At 32.6% G+C, this 13,876-nt stretch overlaps 1 protein-coding gene across 1 annotated transcript in view; it reads left to right on the forward strand.

Annotated features, from left to right (window-relative positions):
* Window positions 1-13,876, forward strand: part of GRID2 (glutamate ionotropic receptor delta type subunit 2) — a 2,072,895-nt gene that overhangs the window by 1,078,906 nt on the left and 980,113 nt on the right. The gene's annotated exons all lie outside the window — the stretch shown is intronic.

The raw sequence follows: 13,876 nt of genomic DNA on the forward strand, positions 1-13,876 counted from the left end.
TTAAAGAAAAAGCATTAAAAATACTATTACAATCTAAATTCGAATTTTTCGAATTAGAATATTGCATAATTCGAATATTACATTTAAAGAAAAAGCATTAGAAATACTATTACAATCTGAATTCGAATTTTTCGAAAATAATATTTTCGAATGTAATGGTAAAATTCGAAACCGAACATTCGAAAATCGAATGTTATGTAAACATTCAAAATTCGATTCGAATGAACAAATGTGTTAAAATTCGTGCCGTTTTTCGAATGTTGTGAAACATTCGCCCATCCCTAGTCACAATTTGTTCCATTAGATAAAATGTGTCTAAATATGAATAAATTAGCCTTACAAAAACATTATTTTTTAGCCCGTGTTTTTAATTATATCCATATTAAATCTAAGAAAATATCAAATCTGTATTGAAAGGTAAATGAAAGAGTGGTTTCACAAAAATAGTAAAAATCAAATCCAAATACCTAAAACTTTTTATTTTCTTCAGCAAATGGAAAATATATAAATTTGTGTTGTCATCTTACTGGTGATTATTTGTAAAGCTGCAGATGCTGGGCAGGTGCAGTTACTGTGTAATCACTTGCTGTGCCCGGTAAAGCAGACCTGTGGGATTATTTTTGCATTAAAGCAATTTAATATATCCTTGCCATTAAAGCCTCAACCTCAAATGTATGCTCAATACATATATAAAAGCTACCTAAAAACACCTTCAAAAGGACATTCTAGTTAACATTTCAGACTTTTTAGTTATGTTTGTATTTGAGTGACGATCTCCAATGATCTATTACTTGGCTAGTTTGCATTGTTTGATTGCATCATGCATCAACATACTCAAATCTCTGTCTGGGTGCAAGGCATTATGTCACTTAAAGGGACATTAAACACTTTGAGATAGTAATATAAAATGATAAATTGTATATATAAAACAACTCTGCAATATACTTTCATTATTTATTTTGTCCTCTTTGCCTGTAATTCCATTCTGAAATTGTGAGCTTTTCAGTTCCTGTTAGAAATGGAAGTGCAGAACACTGTTAAATCCAGCACAACCATTGGCTGCACACTCTAATGACCTATGTATAACTGTCCCTAATTGGGCACAGCAGAGAAGGTAACACAAGTTACAACATGGCAGCTCCCAGTGTTTTATAGACACTAAAACTTTACACTTCTTTTGTCACTTTTAAACAACTAATGAAACTTTAAAAAATACATCTACATGTTAGTCGTGGACTAATGTTTTCTTTGAATGCATCATTCTATCTAGCATGTATTTAGTGTTTAATGTCCCTTTAAAGGGAAATACAACCCAAAACGTTTCTTTCATTATTCAGACAGAGAGTACAATACAAAAATAAAAAAGTTTTAAATGTACTTTTATTATAAAAATTGCTTCCTTCTCATGTTATTCTTTATTGAAGAGATACCTAGGTAGGTAGTGTTACACATGCCTGAAGAACTACATGACAGGAAATAATGCTACCAACTAGTGCTTTTCAACAAAGGATAACAAGAAAATCGTGAAAAAGTGATAATAGAAGTAATTTGGAAATTTGTTTAAAATTGTATGCACTATCTAATTCATGAAAGAAAGAAAAAATGTTTTTTATGTCCCTTTAAAAGGCCAGAAAGCACATTGTGTAATCTAGGTTTTCAAAATGCTGCAGACAGAGCAGGAGCGAGCTGCATTGAATGTAATGGTGCGGTCGGGCCGGGCTGTGACTAGACAGCTGGCCCGATGTGCTCTGAGGGAAAACCAGCAATAGATTTTTTATAAAAGTGGCGCTTCAGTAGCTTTAAAGAGACACTGTACCCAAAATTTTTCTTTCGTGATTCAGATTGAGCATGAAATTTTAAGCAACGTTCTAATTTACTCCTATCATCAAATTTTCTTCATTCTCTTGGTATCTTTATTTGAAATGCAAGAATGTAAGTTTAGATGCCGGCCCATTTTTGGTGATCAACCTGGGTTGTCCTTGCTGATTGGTGGATAAATTCATCCACCAATAAAAAAGTGCTGTCCTGAGTACTGAACCCAAAAAAAAAGCTTAGATGCCTTCTTTTTTCAAATAATGATAGCAAGAGAACGAAGAAAAATTGATAATAGGAGTAAATTAGAAAGTTGCTAAAAAGTGCATGCTCTTTCTGAATTACAAAGAAAAAATTTGGGTACAGTGTCCCTTTAAGTATTATAAAACTATGGGTGGTGTTTACTAATGTGGTCAAAATACCAAGAATGTTGTACCTTCAGATAATATAAATATAAATGTGTATTTCTAAAAAAATTTTTAAAAGAAGTATTGTATACTTTGAACATGTGAGTTTTTAAAAAAAATCATTGTAAAGACAACCTAATATGACCCAAAGTAAATTGATGTAATTTTATATTGGACACATGTCACTTATATCAGCTACAGCAACAAATTCGGAAAAATTTGATTTTTTTATGTGAATCAAGCTTTTTTTAATAATACATAAATAAACAACAATAACAGACAAAACGAAGATTAAGTTCGTCAAATTATCTTCTAAAGTTTAGTTGATCAACTCATAAAACAAGTTAGATAAAAAATCCATATAAAAAAATCATATGTAAAAACATAGGCAAAGCAATGAGAGAGAGCCCGGAATGAAAAAGGTCTTAAAAGACAAAAAATTGATTCCTTTCTAAGATTGGATATCCTAATCCAATGGGTAAATACAAAAAACCTTTTGTTCTTGAAGGCAGATAGGAATAGGATATAGGTAAGCGTTTAGATTTGGATGTTTACTATATGCCTGTGGTTAAAGAGAAAGAGTTAATGTCTTTTGCGGTACAGGAATTGGTCTCTGATAGGTTAGTTCACTTTTCTGACTAACTTATAGGTAAGGATTACAGTCATTTTTTTAAAAAACAAAGATTAGCTGTGTCAAATTTTTCTTTATAGATGTATTGCGGTAATTAAGTTTAGACAGTGGTGGCCAGCCGCTATTTAAACCTTTTTCTGTTCCGCTATGTGTTAATATAGAGCACAGTTCGCTGACACAGATCTTAATTGACAGATTTCAATACTTAGGGTGGAAGTGTATGTAGCCTGCTATGCAGGTAATCTCACCCTCCGGCGTCCTCTCTCCAAGATCAGGTGCCTCTAAATATCGATGCTCCAGACTGCAGATGGTAGTAGGTTCCGTTGTCTTCAGACTTGCGCAAGTCACCTGGGATAAACCGGTAACTTTTTCTTCTCTATAACTCCTGCTCTTAGTACTTCAATGTACGCAGGGAAAAGTACACAGCTTTCAACAACTCCGGTAAACAGCTTTCAAAACCTGTAATCAATGTATATGAGACAGCACCACTGTTAGTACAAAGGCATAGGGGTTCAACTGCTATACCCCAAAGACTGCGAAAAATGTTCAAAGAGGATGCCAGCACTTAGAAACAAAGTATAAATTTATTTTAGACCATAAAATTGCGACGTTTCGGGGTAACCCCCCTTAATCATGCAATGATACAAACATTGTGCAGGGCAATATTTAAACCCTTTAGGTATTGGTGCCAATTCTGTGAAACACTATTTGTATAGCGCCATCTACTGGACATTCATAGAAATTACATGCTGCTTAATTGTATAAAAAAATAAAAACATAGTATTATAGGCAAAATTGAAAGTTACATGTGGATCTACTGTACACTGTACATTACAAAAAAGATTAATTGTTTTAAGGTCATACATTAACAATTACCCGAGCCAATGTGAATGATATTACCAGTGTAATAGGCAAAACATAAGTAAATTAAATAGTTGACATCAAATCACTAGAGGACCCTCTGTTAATGGCCTATAGACGTGTGAAGAACCTAAGAGACCATCTGGACAGAACTGACATAGGTCCTACTAGGGGTCTCAGACAGACTTTATTGGGCAGTAAAAGACAAGGTACATATCCATGCTTAGGATGTATGAGCTGTAGCTCTGTGATAAAAGGTCCTCATTTTTTTCACCCACATAATGGGAAAAAATATGACATACAGGGTTTCTACACCTGTGAAACCAGATTTGTAATATACTTAATTAAATGTCCATGCTCCCTTGTATATTTGGGAGAGACCACCCAAAAAATAAGAGACCGGATTAGCCAACATAGGAGTAATATTAGAAATAAAAATGTGGAAGCTCCTTTATCTAAGCATTTCATTGATAAAATCATAATATTAGTCAACTTCGTTGGCAAATTATAGAGCATGTACAAGCCCCAAGAAATGGTTCTGATAGAGAAACATTGCTAAAGCAAAGAGAGATGTGGTGGATCTTCAAAATGGAGACCATGACACCTAAGGGGTTAAACCAAGATTTTGATCTCTCTTGCTTTGGCTAATGAGTATCCATCAATGTATTTCTTTATTTTATTGGGTGTCCCTAGTTATATTCATCTCTTTCTGATTTAACATATCATAAAACATAAGTTTGGTAAATTATAGAGAACAAATACATTTATTAAATTGTCAACTATTTAATTTACTTATGTTTTGCCTATTACACTGGTAATATCATTCACATTGGCTCAGGTAATTGTTAATGTATGACCTTAAAACAAGTAATCTTTTTTGTAATGTACAGTGTACAGTAGATCCACATGTAACTTTCAATTTTGCCTATAATACTATGTTTTTATTTTTTGATACAATTAAGCAGCATGTAATTTCTATGAATATCCAGTAGATGAAGCTATACACATAGTGTTTCACAGAATTGGCGCCAAAACCTAAAGGGTTTACATTTTGCACTGCACAATGTTTGTATCATTGCATGATTAACGTAGCAATTTTATGGTCTATAATAAATTTATACTTTGTTTTTAAGTACTGGCATCCTCACGTTAAACAGCTTTCCAAACCTCCCGGTTTAGATAGAAATCTTTCTTTGATAATGTGGACACAGCTTTCTACGCGTTTCACCCAATTTCTGGGCTTTTTCAAGATACTGTGTGTGTCTGGATATAGGAATTAAATAATGTCGCCTTTCATTTCATTGGTTAGTTTGTTGGTGACGTTTTCTTGGGCTCTCTCTATTTTTTGTATAGGTTTTTCTGTTGCCTTTAGGGCTCTCTCATCGATATTGCTTACTTTAATATATTTTTGATTAAAAATCTGTATCAAAAGTTAACTTTCAATTGTTACATGACTATTTATTTGTTGCAAATTTGTGTCTCGCTGAAATCAGTTGATACTTGACAAAATCTTTGAAAAGCTTTTCGTGTCTATAACCCATATACATTCTTATATTAAAAAGAGAGTGCTAAACTGTCAGGATATGTATATATTTGATAATTGTTTAATTTTAACTTACTACAAACTCAGCTAGTTTCTATATATTAAACAGTAATACATTTCTAAAACAACATTTATTTAAAAGAATAAGTGTCTTATTCATTTGGAATAAGACATAATTATATTAGAAATTTTTTTTCTTAGCAACTGGTATTTTTTACTAGAATACTATAAGCTAAATTCTAGATATTTATTCACCTTTCAAAAGAATAATTGTTGCACTAGTTCTAAAGCCTAAGAACGTGTATACATAAGGGAACAATTAAGTGATCTAAGAACAATCAGAGAACGTCAATATTAATATTTAAAAAATGATTAGCTATAAAAATATTATTTTGTATGGTTTCCAGTGGTGAAGTTCTATATATAAACTAGTCTATAATACCAAAAACTGAAAAGTATTTAAAAATTTTATTCCAATTTTGTGTGTATAATTTTGAATTACATAGTGATAAAAAAGGGATCAATTTTTTGTGTTATTTTTGGTGTTCATACCTTTTGTGAGGAAATGAATTTGTATTGGTGTAAATTAATTGTTTGAGATCAGTTATAGAATTTGGTGAAAAGAAAAGAGGGGACTTAATATTATATACAAATAATCTTTTTATATAGTTAATATGGAGCTTTTTGATTTATTTTAAGATACATCTTGTACCAATTAGCTCAAAGATGCAAAGAGCATATTTAAAATTCTTTCTTGTTTATTATTTCATAAATATTAATCTTAAGTAAAAAAAATGTGATAATTGTGAAAAAATAAATAATTAATTGGTATAACTAAACAAAAATTACTATATAACATACATTAGGTATTTATATGAGACTATAGTAGTGTACATATATAAATAATTATAGAATGGATTTATAGAAAGTATTTTTTGATAAGTATTATGGAATGATTATTTAAAGGAACAGAAAAGGGGACAGATCAAGCTCTGAATTTAATCCATTGGGGTATACTGTATTAAAATTGAATATAAATTTGGCTTCCTTTTTTAACAGACTTAGTTCATAATTTCCTCCCCTCCAGTTGTGTTTAACCTTACATATACCCCAATAAGTGAGAGCTGATAATTTATTTTGGTGCACTTCTCTAAAATGTTTATAGAGTTGTATATCTAAATTACCTTTTTTTAATGTTGCAAAGGTGCTCTCTTACTCTGTCCCTTAACATTCTGGTCGTTTCTCCTATATAGAATAAATTGCACTTGCATTTTAGCATATAAATGACCCCTTTTGTATTACATCTGATGGTATCTTTGATTATGAATTCATTTTTTGTTCAGGGATTACTATAGACTTCTTTTTCGAACTATATTGGCAAGCTTGACAGAGGTGACAGGGAAAAAATCTTTTTAGTTTATGACCCATTAGATCTTTCTCTATTGATTTTTTTCTGCTGTTTTGGTTTAAATTCGCTCGGAGCAAGTATAGCTTTTAAATTTTTTGCTTTCTTAAAGATCATTCTAGGGTAGGGGTGTACTTTATCCCCTATGATTGGGTCATTTTTAACTAAATGCCAGTGTTTGCGTAGTATTTTTCTTATTGTATTGTGGTCTTGGCTATATTCATTAATAAAAGGTATGTCATATTCATCATACTTTGTTATTTGTGTCTTGATTTTTGGTTTTAATAGCTCTTTTCTTTCAATTTTTCTAGCTTTATCTATTTCTGAATCTATAATTTCAGGCTTATATCCTTGTTCTTTGAATTTCTTTTCCAATAGACCAATTTGGGCTTCAAAGTCCTCATCTTTTGAGCAGTTTTTCTTTATTCTCAGACACTGCCCCACTGGTATATTTTCTTTCCATTTTTTTGAAATGGCAACTGGAGGCGTGTATTAAATTGTTAGAGTCTACAGGTTTAAAATGTGTACTGGTCTTAAATTGATTTGATCTAATTTCAATGTTCAAGTCTAAAAACGTAATTTTATCATAGCTATAGTTACAAGTAAAACTAATTCAGAAATAGAGATGGAGAGGGCGCCACATAGCGTAATATTGTTTCAGATAGAGAAAATACAAAAGACAGAGAGGTAATGTGCTTACCAATAACTGTGGTACTGTGCTGTGACCAGTACTATCTCGCCTGCTAGCACTTTAATCAGTAGCTAGTACACTGTTAGATAAGATCCTTCTCGGAGCTTTTCCTTGGGATAGGGAATCGTGCTCTGAGCGTTTCTTGGTTCAGCAACTTCACTGTATTGCTCAATTAGGTTTCGATTCAAAAGAGATGCACAACTTCCAAAGTTTAAAAGAATTTTTAAAAACTAATTCCTCTGTCATTGTTATTCATTGATAAAAGGAATTATTTTAAAGATTCCTCACTTCCTTTCCATAAGATTACTATGTCGTCTATATATCTTTTAAAAAGCACAAGGTTCGCACCAAGCTCTGAGTTTGCCAAAAAGCTTTGTTCCCAGAGGCCCATAAATAAATTGGCGTAGATTGGCGCGAACCTTGTGCCCATTGCTGTTCCCTCGATTTGTAAATAGTATCTTCCGTTGAATGAAAAATAATTATGCTCCAAAATGAAGCGTATACTCTCTAGGAGAAAATCTCTTTGTTCCTTTAGGAGTTCTTTATCTTTGGAGAGAAAATGTTCTACCGCTTCTATACCTAGGTTATGGTAAATTGAAGTATATAAAGAGGAGACGTTGCAGGTTACCATTATGATGTTTTCTACCCAATTTATATCTTGCAAGATTCTTAACAGACTGGTGGAGTCTTTTAGATATGATTTGAAATTTATTACGTATTTTTGTAAATAAGTATCGATGTACTGGGATAGGTTAGATGTCATAGCCCCTATCCCAGAGATAATGGGCCTGCCTGGCGGGTTGTTAATATCTTTATGGATTTTGGGCAAATGTTACATAACTGGTATCTTTGGGTGTTCTATATATAGGAAATTAAATTATTTTTCTTTGAGTATCCCTTTTTCTTTACCTTTACTCAGGATTCTCAAAAGTTTTTTCTGAAATTTAACAGTTGGATCTAATTCTAGTTTTCTATAAGTTTTCCTGTCGCTTAGAAGCCTTTCTGCTTCTGCACAGTAACTATCTGTATTTATAAGGACTATACCACCGCCCTTGTCTGCGGGCTTTATGGTTATGTCGACATCTTGTTTTAAATTTTTAAGTGTTTCTTTTTCATTTTTGTTTAAGTTTGGAATAGATTTCTTTCTTTCATTATCTACATTAATTTTTCTTAAGTCAGATAGTACTAATCTTTCAAAGGATTCCAGATTACTTCTCTTGTCCTGAGTAGGATAGAATTGTGACTTGGGTTTCAATTTTGAGTGTTGGAATTTATTTACTTCTTGAATATTTGGACGATTGAAATTTTCTAGTGGGTGTTTAAGGAAGAATCTTCTTAATGTTAGATTCCTTACGATTTTTTTCACATTAATATGTGTATTAAACTTATTCATAGTGTTAGTGGGTGCAAATGTTAGGCCCAAGCTGAGGACTTTTTCTTCATCTTTACTCAGTTGTTTTTTACTTAAATTAAAAATACCTTTCTTGTTAGGGGATATTTCTTTTATTTCTGTCTCGTTGGTTCCATTATATCTTTTTCTTCTCTGTCCTCCTCTACTTCCTCTATTGTTCTTTTTTTTAAGTTTTTGGTGTGTTCTCTATTCTTATTCTTTCTCTTAGTATTGTTGATGTGCCCTCCCTTGGAGGGCTTCTTCCTAAAAAAGCTTCCTCTCTTGAAGTCAAATGGGGATTCTCTTTTTCAGTTCTTGTATTTTCTAAAGGTGTAAATCTATTTTGGGTGGTTATCTTATAGCTATCCCTCTGTTCTCTAATCATATTATGATGTGTGGGAGTGTTGTAATTATTTCTTCTATTATGGCTATAAGTTTCTGGGTAATTATCCCAATGGTTGTTCCTACTGTGGTTGGGATTATAACCTTTGGATTCTTTCCAATTTGATCTGTTATCATTGTTGGTTCTGTTCCAACTGTTGGACCTATTCCAGGTTGGGGGTCTATTCCAAAAACTTGGTCTATTATAAAAACCTTCTCTATTTGTTCTAAAATTATGACTATTTTGATATCCGTAACTATTTTGGTGTCTATAATTTGTGTAGTGATTATCTTCTCTTCTTCCTTCATAATATCTCTCTTGGTTTGTACTTTAATAGTTTCTATTGGTGTTTTTATTGTCACTGTTAGACCTCCCTTTATTTTGTTTTTCCCAGATGTTGTTACTATTTTCTTTTAATTCATTATCAGTTTCAACTTCATTTTGATCTGATATTACGTTTTGCTTATAGTCCTTCTCTTTTTGGTCTCTTTCCATTTTTTTCCATTTATTGTTTAAAATCTCATTTTTTAGAGTGTCTAGTCTTTCAATTATCAGTTTTTGTCTATTAATTAAGATATGTTGTTCTTTACTGCTATCAATTTTTTGTTTTATGTCTTGAATTTCATTGTTGATAGTATCTAGTGACTCTTTTCTAGATTTCTTAATGATCTCTATTAAAGTTTTTGAGGTGCTTGTAGTGGCTCACTTAGAATGAATGTGCATGTCTTTTAAATTTTTAATCCCTTAGGTATAATATCATTATCTAAATATCTATTGAGAAAAAATGAGTTCCATTTTTTGTTTTAGTTCTTTGGTTAGATTTTTTTCAAGATCATTTAATAATTTAGTTATATCAATTCTTTCATAATTTCCTATTGAATTTGGATTTTCTTTGATTTCTAATACTTATAATAATTTATCTCTATATGAGAATATCTCCATAGTTTTGTCCTGCTGCTAATAAAAACTATGTGGAAGAAAAGTTTAGAATTTGATTTAAGGATACGTTTCTAGCGCTGGACTTAAAATACTTAGGCCTCTTTTATTATAACCTCCTCCTGGTTATACACAATGTAATAAATAATAGATTTTTTTTTTATAAAAGTGGCGCTTCAGTAGCTTTAAGTATTAAAAAACTATGGGTGGTGTTTACTAATGTGGTCAAAATACCAAGAATGTTGTACCTTCAGATAATATAAATATAAATGTGTATTTCTAAAAAATTTTTTTAAAAGAAGTATTGTATACTTTGAACATGTGAGTTTTTAAAAAAAATCATTGTAAAGACAACCAAATATGACCCAAAGTAAATTGATGTAATTTTATATTGGACACATGTCACTTATATCAGCTACAGCAACAAATTCGGAAAAATTTGATTTTTTATGTGAATCAAGCTTTTTTTAATAATACATAAATAAACAACAATAACAGACAAAACGAAGATTAAGTTCATCAAATTATCTTCTAAAGTTTAGTTGATCAACTCATAAAACAAGTTAGATAAAAAATCCATATAAAAAATTCATATGTAAAACCATAGGCAAAGCAATGAAAATTCATTCCTTTCTAAGATTGGATATCCTAATCCAATGGGTAAATACAAAAAAAACTTTTGTTCTTGAAGGCAGATAGGAATAGGATATAGGTAAGCGTTTAGATTTGGATGTTTACTATATGCCTGTGGTTAAAGAGAAAGAGGTAATGTCTTTTGCGGCACAGGAATTGGTCTCTGATAGGTTAGTTCACTTTTCTGACTAACTTATAGGTAAGGATTACAGTCATTTTTTTAAAAAAAACAAAGATTAGCTGTTTCAAATTTTTCTTTATAGATGTATTGCGGTAATTACGTTTAGACAGTGGTGGCCAGCAGCTATTTAAAACTTTTTCTGTTCTGCTATGTGTTAATATAGAGCACAGTTCGCTGACACAGATCTTAATTGACGGATTTCAATACTTAGGGTGGAAGTGTATGTAGCCTGCTATGCAGGTAATCTCACCCTCCGGCGTCCTCTCTCCAAGATCAGGGGTGCCTCTGAATAGCGATGCTCCAGACTGCAGATGGTTTTCCAGACCCGCTCAGTAGAGCACAGACGGCGGGTCTGGAGAACCCTCTTTTTTATATAAAAAATACCGGATATATTATGTAATTAAAAAACTAGCACTAATATACTGTTATATAATTCTGCACTATGTGCAGAATTATATAGCATTATTTTTTAGGTGTACTGGCCCTTTAAGAATGCAATATAAAATGTTTAGGTATACATAGCTAAACAACTCTGCAATCTATTTCATTATTTATTTTGACCCCCTTTATCTTCTAAGTTATTAGGACCACAATTTTCAGACTTAAATTAAAGGGCACATGACATGCTTTGCAAGCCCAACACTGCCACATGTCTGTCCCTATATTTTCTGCTAAAGGTGAACATTGTATATTTTATTAACACAATGACAGTGACAAGCCCTGACATATTCACACTAGTCCAGATTGGTTCCTCCAAATAAGAACAGTATTGGGTGGAGCTTGACCATTGAAAAACAATTGCAGCAAATAAAGTGTTAATCTGTTCAGACTCTGCTGATATGTTAATCCACTGGAAAACTGCAGAAACATTTTCTAATGACAAGTGCTTACTGTGACTTTAAATTACATGGCATACTTTATTTTTGTTTGTTTTTTTGCCCTAAGCATACATTAAACTACGTCATCTTTTCACAACCATCTGCCTTTAAACATGCTGAGCATAGATGTTGCAACCCGTAGGTGTTGTGCTTTAAAAATACTGATTTGATCTATAAATCAGCTGCACCTTCCAGCTAAGGTGATCACATAACCAGTGTACAGTATTTTCCTAACTCCTAGTTTTACTGTATAAACAGACATCCTTTAGCTTCTCCATATTCCTCCCTACCAGTACTCTTCTACAAACAAATCATACAGCATATTTACATAGCCTCTCACCTGTTCTTGCCATGCCCTCTCCTTTTATTTCATATCCCATACTTTTTAGATTTAAAGGGACAGTACACTGTAAAGTTGTTTTTATATTAACGCATTTTCAATGACTTGTTATACCAGCTGCAGAGTATAAAATGTATGAGAAATTGCATTTTCAGGTTTATTTGTGTATATGAAGTAACTGGTTTTGTGCTTTTAAACCACAGCTTATTACAATGGGTTGAGCATCAGGTAATATAAGGTACTTTATATAAAGGTTTACTTTATCAATGGAAGGGTCTTCCGCTCCTTAACTTCTAATTCTTGTCTATATTTAGGCCCCCAGTCTGCCTGTGTTTGGTTCCAGTGATGCAGCATCTGCTGTTGTAAGTTAAGATTGCACAAGCACTTACTTGTGTGTCTAGGGTTGCCACCTGGGCCATGTTTTCCTGGACAGTTATGAGTTATACATGTTGCAGGGTGTGCAGAAGGGAACATGTATTACGCCCCTGAACGGCACATGAATAGTGATCCAGGACAGCTATTCATATTCACCATTGCACACCCTGCAGCATTAGTAACTCATAAGTGTCAAGGAAAACATGACCGAGGTGGCAACCCTAGGTGCATCCCTGTGGCTCCTCCCACATGGCCAATTACGTGAGAAAAGGACTTGTCAATCATTCTGGACATTTAATTCTGCAACCTCTGAAATTTTATAAAAGATAGCTCTTACTAGCCGCCTTCCATGAATACAGGTTTCAAAATCCAAACTTTTTCTGAAATCGAAACTTTGTAATTCATATTTTTTTAACCCCCTTAACAACTGGGATTGTTTGTTTCTAATATTACACCCTCCCTCCTGCTGGCTTCCTAAAATAGTGCTATTTTCTGGAGATCACGCTATGAAAAAGCAACCCTCATAGAAAGACCAGTCATTAAGGGGTTAAAATAAAATTATGAAAAAATTACTATTTTTCCCTGCCTGCAAGCAACAATCTTCTCTGCCTATGTCTTTGTTTTGTTTTTTTATGTGTTCTAAAATGCAAATAATAGTCTATATTTACATTTTTTATTACAATATAGCACAATCTTTCTGAAGGTACTGTGTATACAAAAGTATTACAAATTATATAAAACTACCTTTAGTTTACATATATAAGTTGTATTATGACATGTAAATATTGCATAAATGACATATAAGATATTGTTGTTTACACTTGGTTCCATCCCTTCCCAACTGTCCCATTTTACTAATGCAAATATTCCAAAATCCAAACTGTTTCCAGTCTCAAGGAGTTTTGATAAAGGGTTTTCTACCTGTACCATTTATATTTTTAAAGTGATTCTCTACTGTTTAATTCTTGTTGTATAACACACTTCATAAATTGAGGAAATGTTATAAATGAAGATTATTATTAGTAATAATATAATAATTTTCCACATTAACCCTTTCCCGCCTGGTCTAAATTGTCTACATCGGAACTAAGTACCGATGTACACAAATTTAAATCAAGCGATCGTACATGCGATCATGTGATTTCAATGATAGGATCGGGTCAGGGAGGAGTGCCTATAAAGCTAGGCACGCCCTTCAGCCCGCAATCCCATTTACCAAGAGGCTATGGCTTCAGGACAGGATGTTCCATCCCGCCCTAATGACGCTAAAGCCTAGCGCATTTAGGATGGCATGGAAAGTCCTAACAGCGGGAAAGGGTTAATAACATACTCCAGCATAGTCAGCTGAGTACTGTGTTAGACTATAATATCCTAAACTTTGTGTTAGAATCAGTGCCCTGTATTTCAGACT

The sequence above is a fragment of the Bombina bombina genome, chromosome 2 (assembly GCF_027579735.1).
Source record: "Bombina bombina isolate aBomBom1 chromosome 2, aBomBom1.pri, whole genome shotgun sequence".
NCBI classification, from domain to species: Eukaryota; Metazoa; Chordata; class Amphibia; order Anura; family Bombinatoridae; genus Bombina; species Bombina bombina.